Source organism: Schistocerca nitens, chromosome 1 (assembly GCF_023898315.1).
Source record: "Schistocerca nitens isolate TAMUIC-IGC-003100 chromosome 1, iqSchNite1.1, whole genome shotgun sequence".
Classification (NCBI taxonomy): Eukaryota; Metazoa; Arthropoda; class Insecta; order Orthoptera; family Acrididae; genus Schistocerca; species Schistocerca nitens.
The window spans coordinates 930,884,614-930,898,984 of NC_064614.1; the positions used below are offsets into that span (position 1 = coordinate 930,884,614).

Here is a 14,371-nt window from a genome sequence, read left to right on the forward strand (position 1 = left end):
AAATTCGAATTGTTCAGATGACCAATCCACACGACACATAGAGTGAATCAAAACTACAATTTAACATTGCCTTATGTCTTCTAAAGTGCATCAAAGTTCTCCTGTTAACTGTAAGAGAGCTGTTCCTAAGACATGGATGTAATGAAGACAGTGAAAAGATCACAGCCTAATGGATGTTGCAACACAATGAGAAAATCACTGCCTGAATAAGGAAAAATACTGGATATGAGGATATGAATACCTATCTGACTCACATTTTTATCCTGACAGCACTGTGCAAAATATTAATCTATTTTCAAACATTCATGGACCAAATGGAAAATGACCATCAGACATTACAAAGAAACAACAATTATTACTAAAGTACTGAATTACAGATTATTTAGAGATAAAGGAGATGCCTCACTGAAAGGCAGAAGTGCTGTGTTGCCAATACATACATAAAAAAAATGTAAGCATCCCTGAACCATCTCCACTCCCTCTGCAAAATACTGTCACTATGCAATCCTCACTACCTACACCTCATCATCCAAACTGAAATTCTGTCACTCCAACATCTAGAAGAATATTCCAAACACTGCCTCCAGATGTTATACAGCCTGCTGACATCCTACTCCCACCTTGGGGCCCTGCTATCCAATTCCCATCCAACCCACATTGTTCCTCCTGATCAACTTCCCATAGCACCCAGATCCTGCCTAGCTGACCTTTCCAACCAACCACATCCTCCAAAACCTCCTACCAACTTTCCACGAAATCCAGAATGGAACAATCCCAAAACACTGTTGTTAATCTCCCCACCGAAATCCTCAGCCCCTCAAAAGTTTCAGCCATATCCAAAAGCCTCACACCCAGCCCAACTCCCAGGTTGAACCATGTTGGATTTGTGAAAGACATGCACTCTTTTCTCCCTCTCCCACAGTGGAAACACTTCTTTGCCACCGACACTTCCAACCAAAGCCAATCCAATCACAACCTGCCTGTCCTAATTCATATCACCATCCAACCATGACCTTCACACACTCCCACCTAACCATCAGCTGGTCACCTTCCAGGAATTCCTAACTTCCATCCTGGCCTCACTATCCATCCCCAGGTTCCTACCTAAGAACAATAACCTCCCATTGGAAGAAAGGACTGCCCCACACAACCTAAAAGTGGATCCTGACCTGATTATCCTACCGGCAGACAAAGATCGCACCACTGCTGTGATGAACTGGATTGATTACCTGGCAGAGGGCTTCCACCAGTTGTCAGACACCTGCACCTACAAGCTCTTCCAAAGTGACCCCATCCCAGAAATCCAACATACCCTCCATCTCTGCTCAAATCCTTAGGCCCTTCCCAGAACCTCTTCCCTGAATGCATCTCCATCTTCACCCCAACAACAGCCTGCACATCCATCTTCTACATGCTCCCCAAAATTACAAACCTAACAATTCTGGATGCCACATTGTGACTGGTTACAGGGCCCTCACCGAAAGAATCTTGGCCTTTATTGATCAATATCTTCAACCAATTGTCCAAATCCTTGCCTCCCACATTAAAGATACTAACCACTTCCTACACCGGCTCTCCACCACCCCCAACACTCTTACCTACTAGAGCCCTAATTGTCACTGTTGATGCAACCTTCCTACACCAAAATCCCTCATTGTCCATGGCCTTGCCGCAATTGAATACTACCTCTTCCAATGCTCTGCAGGTTCCCAAACCACCACTTCATTCCTCGTGCACCTAACCAACTACATCCTGACCTATAAGTACTTCACCTTTGAAGGGAAAGTATACAAACAAATTCGTGGCACGTGCCATAGGCACCCACATGGCACCCTCCTACACCGAACTCTTCATGGCTACCTAGAGAAAACTTTCCTAGCATCCCAAAACCCAAACTCCTGGTCTGGTTCAGGTTTGTTGATGACATCTTTATTATCTGGACCCCAGGCCAGGACACCTTATCCTCATTCCTCCACAACCTGAACACCTTCTCTCCCATATACTTCACCTGATCCTCCTCCATCCATCATGCCACCTTCCTAAATGTCAGTCTTCCCTCAGATGGCTCCATCCACACCCCAGTCCACATCAAATCCACCAATCACCAAAAAAATCCCTCCCATGCAGTCTCGCCACCCGTGGTAGATGGATCTGCAGTGATTAGAGCTCCCTCGTCCAGTCTGCTGAATGCCTCACAAGCCCCTTCACAGACAGGCAATACCCTCCAGATGTAATTCACAAACAGATCTCCCATACCATATCCTCACACACATCTGGGCCTCACATCCATCCCAAGGACCAATCACAAAAGAATTGCCCCCCCCCCCCTTGTCACTCAATACCACCCTGGACTGGAGCAACTGAACCATGTCCTTCATCACGGATTTGATTATCTATCATCGTGCCCCGTTCCGCCACCCGCACAAGCTCCACTAATCCATCCCTATGCTCCTCCCACCCCCGATCTCCTGCCACAGAGATCATACCCCTGTGGAAGACCCAAATGCAAGACATGCCCAATCCAACGAACGACCCAGCACCACCTACCCCAGTCCCGTCACAGGCTTTTCCTACCCTATCAGACGGCAGACCAACTGTGAAAGCACCTATGCAGCGTAAGAGCTATGCTGCAAGCACTGCACAGTGTTTTACATTCGTATGACAACCAACCAGCTGTCGACTGGAATGAACGGCCACCAGCAAACTGTTGCCAAAAACAAGGTGGACCACCCAGTAGCACGACATGCAGCAGAGCACAACATGCAAGATTTCAATGGCTGCTTCATAACATGTGCCACCTGGATCCTCCCCACCACCACCAGCTTTTCTGAGCTGCACAGATGGGAGCTGTCCTTACAGCACATCCTCCGCTCCTGTAACTTTCCTGGCCTAAACCTAAGGTAAATCGATGCCCCCCCCCACCTCCCCCAAGAGTGAGTGAGTGAGTGGATGTTAGACACACACAATCACCTGCCCCTGTCCCATTTGTGTCCCCACACCAGCTAGTTGTGTGCTGATATTTCACACCCCGGTCTATGAAACTGCGTGCTCAGCCATCTGCACCCTCAGCTAGTCCACAGGCAGCTCCCCACTCTCCCGCAAGCCGCTTCTCCGTAACCCCTTCCTTGCTTCCCACCTCTCTTCATCCCCCACCGCACCCCAACCCATGCCCCCACTGAACATAATGTTGGGGGTCAGAAAAGCGAGTGCACTTAACTGAGTGAGTGTGTGTGTGTGTGTGTGCATGCTTTTCCTACAAGATTGAAAAGGGAAGTGCATTCGAAAAGCTAACCAAGCTCTGTACCTTTTGTTTCTGCATATATCAATGATGCAACGCTTCTACCTTTCGGTGAGTCGTCTCATTTATTCCTAAATGATCCATACTGAATTACAGTTTATATGTCTATTCAAAAATTAACTGCACATACATAAGCGAGAATAAATGTGGAGTAAATGGAATCCGAGTGTTTTATGCAATTTGTTTTTAAAAAAGGTTGGTAAGCCCACACACTCCTTCATTGTATACAAGTTGCTTTCAAACATCAGTCAGATACGTGACTGCAAGGGAAAAAGAGGTGTATAGTTTGTGGTTTTGTTCATCCCAAATTGAAAAGGTATGGACTTCCTGCTGATGTCTCACCATAATAATCACCATACTGATGCAACACAACACAGTCAACAACCATAATGCCACACACATGTGATCAGCCACTTTGGAGGTACTGGGAGGTCAGCAAGATCACACAATTTATTGGTTCATGATTTCTTTTCACAGGTGTCTCTGGAAAGAAGTGCACAGGGAAAATTGTGCATGGAAGAGGAATTAAAAATGCCATTTGTCAAGAAATGATAATTCTACTTTCCATAACTCTGTAAATGTCGGGCTGCTTGGGCATTTAGTGTACATCCAATGCAAACCTAAGGGATCTAATAATAAAGATGTTCCTGTGTGTAGCATTTTAACATTATAGTTGTCCACAGTGACCGTTGTGTTGACTGTCAACTTTTATTCTGAAATGAGTGATGAAGCAATTCCAGGCCCATCAAGCATATGAAATAAGCATTCATTACTTCTATGTGTCACTTAAACTTTCTTACCACACAAAAGCAAATCACAAGTGTAATACCAGAACTACATGAGGTCTTCTTTCCTCCTACACTGCTCCCCCCCACCCCACTACAATCAGTGTAATGGACAGAGGCTGCCTCCTCTGCCTCCACAAACCTTCTGTTAATGCTCAACAAAAATTCTATTAATAGTATGAGTGTCGTATCTTGCAAATACACCAACTATGCAGAATTCAAAACTATGAGTTTTCTACCTCATCCATAAAAATAAGAGTGGATATCACACTTTTTATGGTAATGATGGAAACCTCCTGCACAATACGTAACATTCTTTGCCTAAGGAAAGTATTCCTGAAGAAAAATATCATGAAATTTGAGGAAACTTTTGTAAATTATGGGAACTAGCTGACAATGAAATTAAATTTTTATATGAGTACTGTAAGAAAATGCTAGCACAGAATCACATTAAGGCAATTTATACATCTAGATAACAATTCATCCTAATACAGCAAAATGGGTGGTATGAGAGTTACACAGTGTTATCATGAACAGCATATCAGGTAGGCTTATACAAGGACTTCTAAGTTCCTTTATGAAGTAAATGATAACAGTGTTTAAAATCAAATTTTGATAAATATTGAATAAAGCACCATGAGGTATATGTTTTTGTTTGTAAAGAGGGCTCTGGCTCTGAGCACTATGGGACTCAACTGCTGTGGTCATAAGTCCCCTAGAACTTAGAACTACTTAAACCTAACTAACCTAAGGACAGCACACACATCCATGCACGAGGCAGGATTCGAACCTGCGACCGTAGCGGTCGTGCGGTTCCAGACTGTAGCGCCTTTAACCGCTCGGCCACTCCGGCCGGCCTGTAAAGAGTGAACATAGTTTATAGCTCTTATTTCATAACTAGGAAATGAAACAGTAATTTTAACACTAAATATAAAGATGAAAATACACGGTATAATTACAGTAATTATGAAGTACTAGTTATGGACATTCTGAAGTGACTTCAGAAACGCTTAAACAATAATTCACTGTATATGCAGCCATCACAGCAAAAGATAATTAGTTTCTCCTATGATGTATTTGATACTATTTTATCTGTAGTAATAATGTAATGCCAATACGAATGGAAGCACTCACAATATGAACACTGATGTTTTCTTTGAAACTGACAGTGTGTGGAGATACTTTTGAATTTCCTTATTCAATTTTATGAACAGAGACATATTCTCACTGTAGACTGTTTATTTATTTAATCGTGTCTGAGATACATCTGTAATTAATTAATACGCTATATATACTAGATTACAAATACAAGTAAATGATAGTTATTCATTCATATATACATTCATGATCTTCACATATTGTAAGTCATCATTATTGTCTAAAGCAAGGCTCATATCTCTCTCCAGTGTTTGGCACACTTCACTGCAGCATCGTTGGCCAACCACAGGTCTTGGAAAGTGCATGGGGCCAGCAAAGATGGACAGGTCAGCAGGTGTGTCATGGTTTGTTTTCCTCCACATTGGCAGGGCTCTTCTTCGGCGTATCCCCAGTTGATCAGGTTATCCTGTGATCTTCCCATTTGACATCTAAGTCTATTTAGGCTGTAGACTGTTATTAATCTTCAACTTATGGAGCAAAGATACATAGTTTTTCAAGCCACTTCCTGTGTAAATGCAATTCACCAAAAATGGCATGCTGTTTTCTAATGTTAATAAATGCACAGTTGTAGGTTTCCAATCGTAATTTAAATTTATTGATGAGTTTCAGAAAAACAGGGGTGACATAAGAGACTGCTGGCCAGAGGAATGATATCTGAGGTGCTTCATGTATTTACATTTTCTATTATCAGTAATTTTTAGCAGAATGTGGATTCCCCTGAGGAAAATATATGTGGCATAGAGAGCAATTTCAGTGTTAACAGAATGCTATGCAGAACTTTTTGAGTTGACCTAAATGCCAGTTTTTTTCAAGGCATTTGAGTGGATAGCATCACAACAAATGGTGGCTTCAGAAGGCAACACTAAGCAGTGTAATGGGTATTGGGGATGTAACGACAAAGAGAATCACCACTCAGTCAAAAGGAGCTTATGACTGGCTGAAACTGTATAATTTTTAGGAAGCTTGTCAGGTTTCAGGAATTAGCAAGTAATGTGTGAAGATTTGCACACTGAAGTGGCAAGGAGATGAAGTATATAGTTATAATAGAGGGAAACATTCCACGTAGGAAAAATATATCTAAAAACAAAGATGATGTGACTTACCAAATGAAAGTGCTGGCAGGTCAACAGACACACAAACAAACACAAACATACACACAAAATTCAAGCTTTCGCAACAAACTGTTGCCCCATCAGGAAAGAGGGAAGGAGAGGGAAAGACGAAAGGATGTGGGTTTTAAGGGAGAGGGTAAGGAGTCATTCCAATCCCGGGAGCGGAAAGACTTACCTTAGGGGGAAAAAAGGACGGGTATACACTCGCACACACACACACACACACACACACACACACACACACACACACACATATCCATCCACACATATACAGACACAAGCAGACATATTTAAAGACAAAGAGTTTGGGCAGAGATGTCAGTCGAGGCGGAAGTGCAGAGGCAAAGATGTTTTTGAATGACAGGTGAGGTATGGGTGGCGGCGACTTGAAATTAGCGGAGATTGAGGCCTGGTGGATAATGGGAAGAGAGGATATATTGAAGAGCAAGTTCCCATCTCCGGAGTTCGAATAGGTTGGTGTTAGTGGGAAGTATGCAGATAACCCGGACGGTGTAACACTGTGCCAAGATGTGCTGGCCGTGCACCAAGGCATGTTTAGCCAAAGGGTGATCCTCATTACCAACAAACACTGTCTGCCTGTGTCCATTCATGTGAATGGACAGTTTGTTGCTGGTCATTCCCACATAGAATGCGTCATAGTGTAGGCAGGTCAGTTGGTAGATCACGTGGGTGCTTTCACACATGGCTCTGCCTTTGATCGTGTACACCTTCCGGGTTACAGGACTGGAGTAGGTGGTGGTGGGAGGGTGCATGGGACAGGTTTTACAGCGGGGGCAGTTACAAGGGTAGGAGCCAGAGGGTAGGGAAGGTGGTTTGGGAATTTCATAGGGATGAACTAAGAGGTTACGAAGGTTAGGTGGACTGCGGAAAGACACTCTTGGTGGAGTGGGGAGGATTTCATGAAGGATGGATCTCATTTCAGGGCAGGATTTGAGGAAGTCGTATCCCTGCTGGAGAGCCACATTCAGAGTCTGATCCAGTCCCGGAAAGTATCTTGTCACAAGTGGGGCACTTTTGTGGTTCTTCTGTGGGAGGTTCTGGGTTTGAGAGGATGAGGAAGTGGCTCTGGTTATTTGCTTCTGTACCAGGTCGGGAGGGTAGTTGCAGGAGGCGAAAGCTGTTGTCAGGTTGTTGGTGTAATGCTTCAGGGATTCCGGACTGGAGCAGATTCGTTTGCCACGAAGACCTAGGCTGTAGGGAAGGGACCGTTTGATGTGGAATGGGTGGCAGCTGTCGTAATGGAGGTACTGTTGCCTGTTGGTGGGTTTGATGTGGACGGACGTGTGAAGCTGGCCATTGGACAGGTGGAGGCCAACATCAAGGAAAGTGGCATGGGATTTGGAGTAGGACCAGGTGAATCTGATGGAACCAAAGGAGTTGAGGTTGGAGAGGAAATTCTGGAGTTCTTCTTCACTGTGAGTCCAGATCATGAAGATGTCATCAATAAATCTGTACCAAACTTTGGGTTGGCAGGCCTGGGTAACCAAGAAGGCTTCCTCTAAGTGACCCATGAATAGGTTGGCGTACGAAGGGGCCATCCTGCTACCCATGGCTGTTCCCTTTAATTGTTGGTATGTCTGGTCTTCAAAAGTGAAGAAGTTGTGAGTCAGGATGAAGCTGGCTAAGGTAATGAGGAAAGAGGTTTTAGGTAGGGTGGCAGGTGATCGGCGTGAAAGGAAGTGCTCCATCGCAGCGAGGCCCTGGACGTGCGGATTTCTTGGTTACCCAGACCTGCGAACCCAAAGTTTGGTACAGATTTATTGATGACATCTTCATGATCTGGACTCACAGTGAAGAAGAACAGGAGTTCCTCTCCAACCTCAACTCCTTTGGTTCCATCAGATTCACTTGGTCCTACTCCAAATCCCATGCCACTTTCCTTGACGTTGACCTCCATCTGGCCAATGGCCAGCTTCACACGTCTGTCCACATCAAACCCACCAACAAGCAACAGTACCTCCATTATGACAGCTGCCACCCATTCCACATCAAACGGTCCCTTCCCTACAGCCTAGGTCTTCGTGGCAAACGAATCTGCTCCAGTCCGGAATCCCTGAAGCATTACACCAACAACCTGACAACAGCTTTCGCATCCCGCAACTACCCTCCCGACCTGGTACAGAAGCAATTAACCAGAGCCACTTCTTCATCCCCTCAAACCCAGAACCTCCCACAGAAGAACCACAAAAGTGCCCCACTTGTGACAGGATACTTTCCGGGACTGGATCAGACTCTGAATGTGACTCTCCAGCAGGGATATGACTTCCTCAAATCCTGCCCTGAAATGAGATCCTTCCTTCATGAAATCCCCCCACTCCACCAAGAGTGTCTTTCCGCCATCCACCTAACCTTCGTAACCTCTTAGTTCATCCCTATGAAATCCCCAAACCACCTTCCCTACCCTCTGGCTCCTACCCTTGTAACCGCCCCCGCTGTAAAACCTGTCCCATGCACCCTCCCACCACCACCTACTCCAGTCCTGTAACCCGGAAGGTGTACACGATCAAAGGCAGAGCCACGTGTGAAAGCACCCACGTGATTTACCAACTGACCTGCCTACACTGTGAAGCTTTCTATGTGGGAATGACCAGCAACAAACTGTCCATTCGCATGAATGGACACAGGCAGACAGTGTTTGTTGGTAATGAGGATCACCCTGTGGCTAAACATCCCTTGGTGCACGGCCAGCACATCTTGGCACAGTGTTACATCGTCCGGGTTATCTGGATACTTCCCACTAACACCAACCTGTCAGAACTCCGGAGATGGGAACTTGCCCTTCAGTATATCCTCTCCTCTCGTTATCCGCCAGGCCTCAACCTCCGCTAATTTCAAGTTGCCGCCGCTCATACCTCACCTGTCTTTCAACATCTTTGCTTCTCTACTTCCACCTTGACTGACATCTCTGCCCGAACTCTTTGCCTTTACAAATGTCTGCTTGTGTCTGTGTATGTGCGGATGGGTATGTGTGTGTGCGAGTGTATACCTGTCCTTTTTTCCCCCAAGGTAAGTCTTTCCGCTCCCGGGATTGGAATGACTCCTTACCCTCTCCCTTAAAACCCACATCCTTTCATCTTTCCTTCTCCTTCCCTCTTTCCTGACGAAGCAACCGTTGGTTGCAAAAGCTAGAATTTTGTGTGTATGTTTGTGTTTGTTTGTGTGTCTGTCGACCTGCCAGCACTTTCATTTGGTAAGTCACATCATCTTTGTTTTTAGAGATATATATATATATATATATATATATATATATATATATATATATATATATATATATTTATTTATTTTTTAAGGAGTGTGTGGGGCTCCATTGGGTCATGCAAAGTTATAGCTTAAGTGTAAAGAGAGAGCATGAGGTCAATGTTCCAACAAAATTCATGGACAGCAAATAAGTTATGAACCACTGGAGAGTTGAAATTATAATCTATAATGAGCAATTGAATTGCATAATGTGTGAGTTTCTAACACACAACAGGTGATGGTGTTCTATTGGCTTAAGATTTAACCAAGTAGTAAGTAACAGCTGCAAAATAATCTGGTGAACATTATTAGCTCCTAAAGACACTTGCACCATTTGCTTCTAATACGAGTGATAGTCATAAAGTTTTATTCATCAATTTGAAAAGTGAAGCAGTGACCATGAAACCTGGTGGTGGTGTTAGTTGTTCTCCACATATTCACTCTTAAATGTAGGCCATTTTTCCCAACAATGAGTGGTCTGGCATAGGCTTTTGTTGTAGAAGTCTGAATTTTGGGTGTTCAGAAAATGTTCAAATTCAAAAGCTACCTCATTGTCATTCTAGAAATGCATGCCATGCAATGGTTTCTCATTCAAGGAAAGACAAAAAAAGGCACTGGGTATAAAAGGGGGGAAGCATATTTGATAGCCCAATAAAGCAGATTGTGTGACTGTGTCCTGTACGGAAAGAGTTGGGGCATTGTTGAGAAGAAAAAATATTCCCTCACATAGTTTCCCATTGACACTTCATCTACATGGCCTCCTGTAATCATGTCAGGAGTATTCGGCACTACACTACTCTGACTGTTTTCCCATTATGAGCATAATCTGTTAGCACAACACCATAGCAGTCCCAAAAGACTCAGTGTCACCTTACTTGATGAAGTTTGTGTCTTCATCTTTTTTGGCAGTGTTGAATCCACATGTTCCCTCCCACCGCCTGATTTGTTCTTTATAACACTGTACAACAGTTCTTTATTTCATCCAAGGACAGACAAAAGAGTCACTGGGTGCTATGTCAGGTGAAAAGAAGGGGGAGGCATATTTGATAGCCCAATAAAGCAGATTGTGTGACTTTGTATTGTATGGAAAGAGCTGGGGCATCATGAAGAAGAAGTTTTTAAGGAGCCAAATGCCCAGCCACCAAAGGCGTGAGGAAGCTCAATCAAATCTTTCTCCAGGGCTTTGATTACTTCTTAGTATGCCATATGATGAGGTACACCCATCCCAAAGCCATATCCTCATCCACAATGCATTATTGCATTGTTCACCGATTCTACACAATACCCTATGCCATATTTTCTCTAAAACCCACACAAAAACAGTTGTTCACCTATGGATGTTCAAGATGAAAGACATGTCCAGTACACCAACCCATCACCACCACCTACTGAAGTCTACTCACAGCCACTTCCTGTCCAATCAAAAATAAGGCCATGTGTGAAAGCAGACATGTCATTTACCAGCTGTGCTGCAATTAATGTGCACATTTATACAGAAATGTTGCAATTAGCGCACACATTTATATAAGGGTGTGTTTACTAGCTTCTGTCATACGCTTTGATATTCATATCAGTTGGATCCTGAGCACCAGCTTCTCTTAAGTTCTCATGTGTGACCTGTCCCTTTAGCATCTTTCCCTACATTATTTTTCACTCATTTCCCCTTTCCTGTTTTCATACACACACAGAGAGGTTTATGAAGTTACAGAAGAAATCAGTCAGATGCTTGTCCCCAAAACATTTCTCCAGACAAAATTGTAGAAACTATGTATAGAGACTGCATCCTCACTACCCACCTATAAAACAAGTATTATCTTAAGACAAACCATTCAGTTTTATTAACAACAGACATACCTGTAAAGGGGTGATAACCACTTTGAAATGAAATAATCTAATTTACTGAAGAAGATCTTATAAATGTTGGCATATTTTGTACAATTGTATTGAGAATTACCCAACAGTTGAGAGTTGTAAATGGATAGGCTGTCATACCTTTAAAAAAATGGGAAACACATTTTAAAAAATAAGTTAAAAGACAACTTCAAGGCTGCCACAAGCTTCCCCAAGTGAAATTCCCTGATATTTCCAGACAAATTTTAGCATTTTTCCCTGATAAGTTTTGAGATCTCAATGTAACTAAAGACATAAGTTGACAAAAAAATGTAAGGACTTTTGTATTTCTCCCCTGTGTTAGCAAAAATCTTAAGTACTAATACCAAAATGTTTTGTAATGAACTGCTTTTAGATGGAGAAAGCAAACCAAATGGCATGTGTGTTCCATGAAGACCACTATTGTTATTTTATTTCAATAAAACGAAATACGTTTGATGACAAAAACATGCATTTACTTGGCGTCACAAGGCAGATTTAAAATACCTTCACTGATTTCAGAAATAACCCGACAAAAATGAAGGCATCTTGAAAGAAGCGTATAAAGCTGGAAAGAGTTGTGTAAACCAATACTGTAGGTGACTGCTAATAAAATGTTCGTTCTACTCTGTCCGTTATTGTCAGTTATTACCCACTGTGTTATCTCTATTATTTTACAGGTATTGTGCTATTTTTCTTTCAAGAAATATATAAGTACATAGCGTACAAACTGCCAGCCACTGCCACAATTTTCTTCTTCTTATTGTCCATACTTTCTAACATATAAACTACTTCTGAGGTGCCAAAATGTACTAGAATAAATAAAATGTCTAACAAACGCCACACTATGCAATGTACTTGCGGTGAGACAGTCACAATTCCTGAAATACATCGCCCGTGACCTCTGGCCTGCCGTGGAGCACCGCAGTCCCTTGTCCATGGATAAACTGCAAAAATCTGCTGCATTATGCCACACACAAACAGACCCAGCCTGAGGGTAGATCAACGTGACTAGATCCGATGGGCAGGGCTTGCACATTAGTGGGAAACTATGGGCTTCTGATCGGTAGAAATGACATGCAATTTTGGCCCATTGTGGAAGTCTACTAGTGTGACCAGCTATTCATATGTCACAGACAGCATGTTGATGAAATGAGACCGCAGTGATTAATCCGTGCAACAGATAACTTGTGCAAATACTCAGAGAATCGGTACTAATGAGGATAGGAAGCAACTCACCATAAAGATGATCGCTGAGCCACAGACAGGCATGTAGAAAAGACAACCACACTCTCACAACTAAATTTTCGGCTATAGCCTTCGTCAGAAAACTAGAGCACATACACAATCTCTCAGACACAACTCATGCACACTTGACTGCCACTTCCGGCTGCTGCCTCAACAATCACTGAGAATCACACCCAAACAAACCACTCCTCATCCCTCCCTGCCTCTCATTAGCAGCTGCTAGGCTAGCAGGAAGAAGTGGTGGCAGCACAGACTGCAAGCTGAGGAGAGTGGTAGGAAGGGGAGAAGCAGTAAGAATGAGGGAGTAGGGAAGTGGCACCCAGCCAGCAACAATGCATGACATCTCATGACACAAACCATTTCATATACTGAGACAAAAACTAGATTTTTCCATGTCTTTTTCAAATTTCTCTGATTTCCCTGACAAGTTTGAAATTCCCTGATATGCCCTGATTTTCAGAAATTGTGGCAACCCTGAACTTAATCTCGATCCATGTAAATAGCGTGGAAGAATATTTAGACACTACTTATTAGACACACACATTTTTGAACATGAACAAGGCAAAATACACTCCTGGAAATGGAAAAACGAACACATTGACACCGGTGTGTCAGACCCACCATACTTGCTCCGGACACTGCGAGAGGGCTGTACAAGCAATGATCACACGCACGGCACAGCGGACACACCAGGAACCGCGGTGTTGGCCGTCGAATGGCGCTAGCTGCGCAGCATTTGTGCACCGCCGCCGTCAGTGTCAGCCCGTTTGCCGTGGCATACGGAGTTCCATCGCAGTCTTTAACACTGGTAGCATGCCGCGACAGTGTGGACGTGAACCGTATGTGCAGTTGACGGACTTTGAGCGAGGGCGTATAGTGGGCATGCGGGAGGCCGGGTGGACGTACCGCCGAATTGCTCAACACGTGGGGCGTGAGGTCTCCACAGTACATCGATGTTGTCGCCAGTGGTCGGCGGAAGGTGCACGTGCCCGTCGACCTGGGACCGGACCGCAGCGACGCACGGATGCACGCCAAGACCGTAGGATCCTACGCAGTGCCGTAGGGGACCGCACCGCCACTTTCCAGCAAATTAGGGACACTGTTGCTTCTGGGGTATCGGCGAGGATCATTCGCAACCGTCTCCATGAAGCTGGGCTACGGTCCCGCACACCGTTAGGCCGTCTTCCGCTCACGCCCCAACATCGTGCAGCCCGCCTCCAGTGGTGTCGCGACAGGCGTGAATGGAGGGACGAATGGAGACGTGTCGTCTTCAGCGATGAGAGTCGCTTCTGCCTTGGTGCCAATGATGGTCGTATGCGTGTTTGGCGCCGTGCAGGTGAGCGCCACAATCAGGACTGCATACGACCGAGGCACACAGGGATAACACCTGGCATCATGGTGTGGGGAGCGATCTCCTACACTGGCCGTACACCACTGGTGATCGTCGAGGGGACACTGAATAGTGCACGGTACATCCAAACCGTCATCGAACCCATCGTTCTACCATTCCTAGACCGGCAAGGGAACTTGCTGTTCCAACAGGACAATGCACGTCCGCATGTATCCCGTGCCACCCAACGTGCTCTAGAAGGTGTAAGTCAACTACCCTGGCCAGCAAGATCTCCGGATCTGTCCCCCATTGA

At 44.4% G+C, this 14,371-nt stretch overlaps 1 protein-coding gene across 1 annotated transcript in view; it reads right to left on the reverse strand.

Moving 5' to 3' along the window:
- The window catches only part of LOC126193565 (complex I intermediate-associated protein 30, mitochondrial), a 56,027-nt gene that overhangs the window by 33,679 nt on the left and 7,977 nt on the right, over positions 1-14,371 (reverse strand). The gene's annotated exons all lie outside the window — the stretch shown is intronic.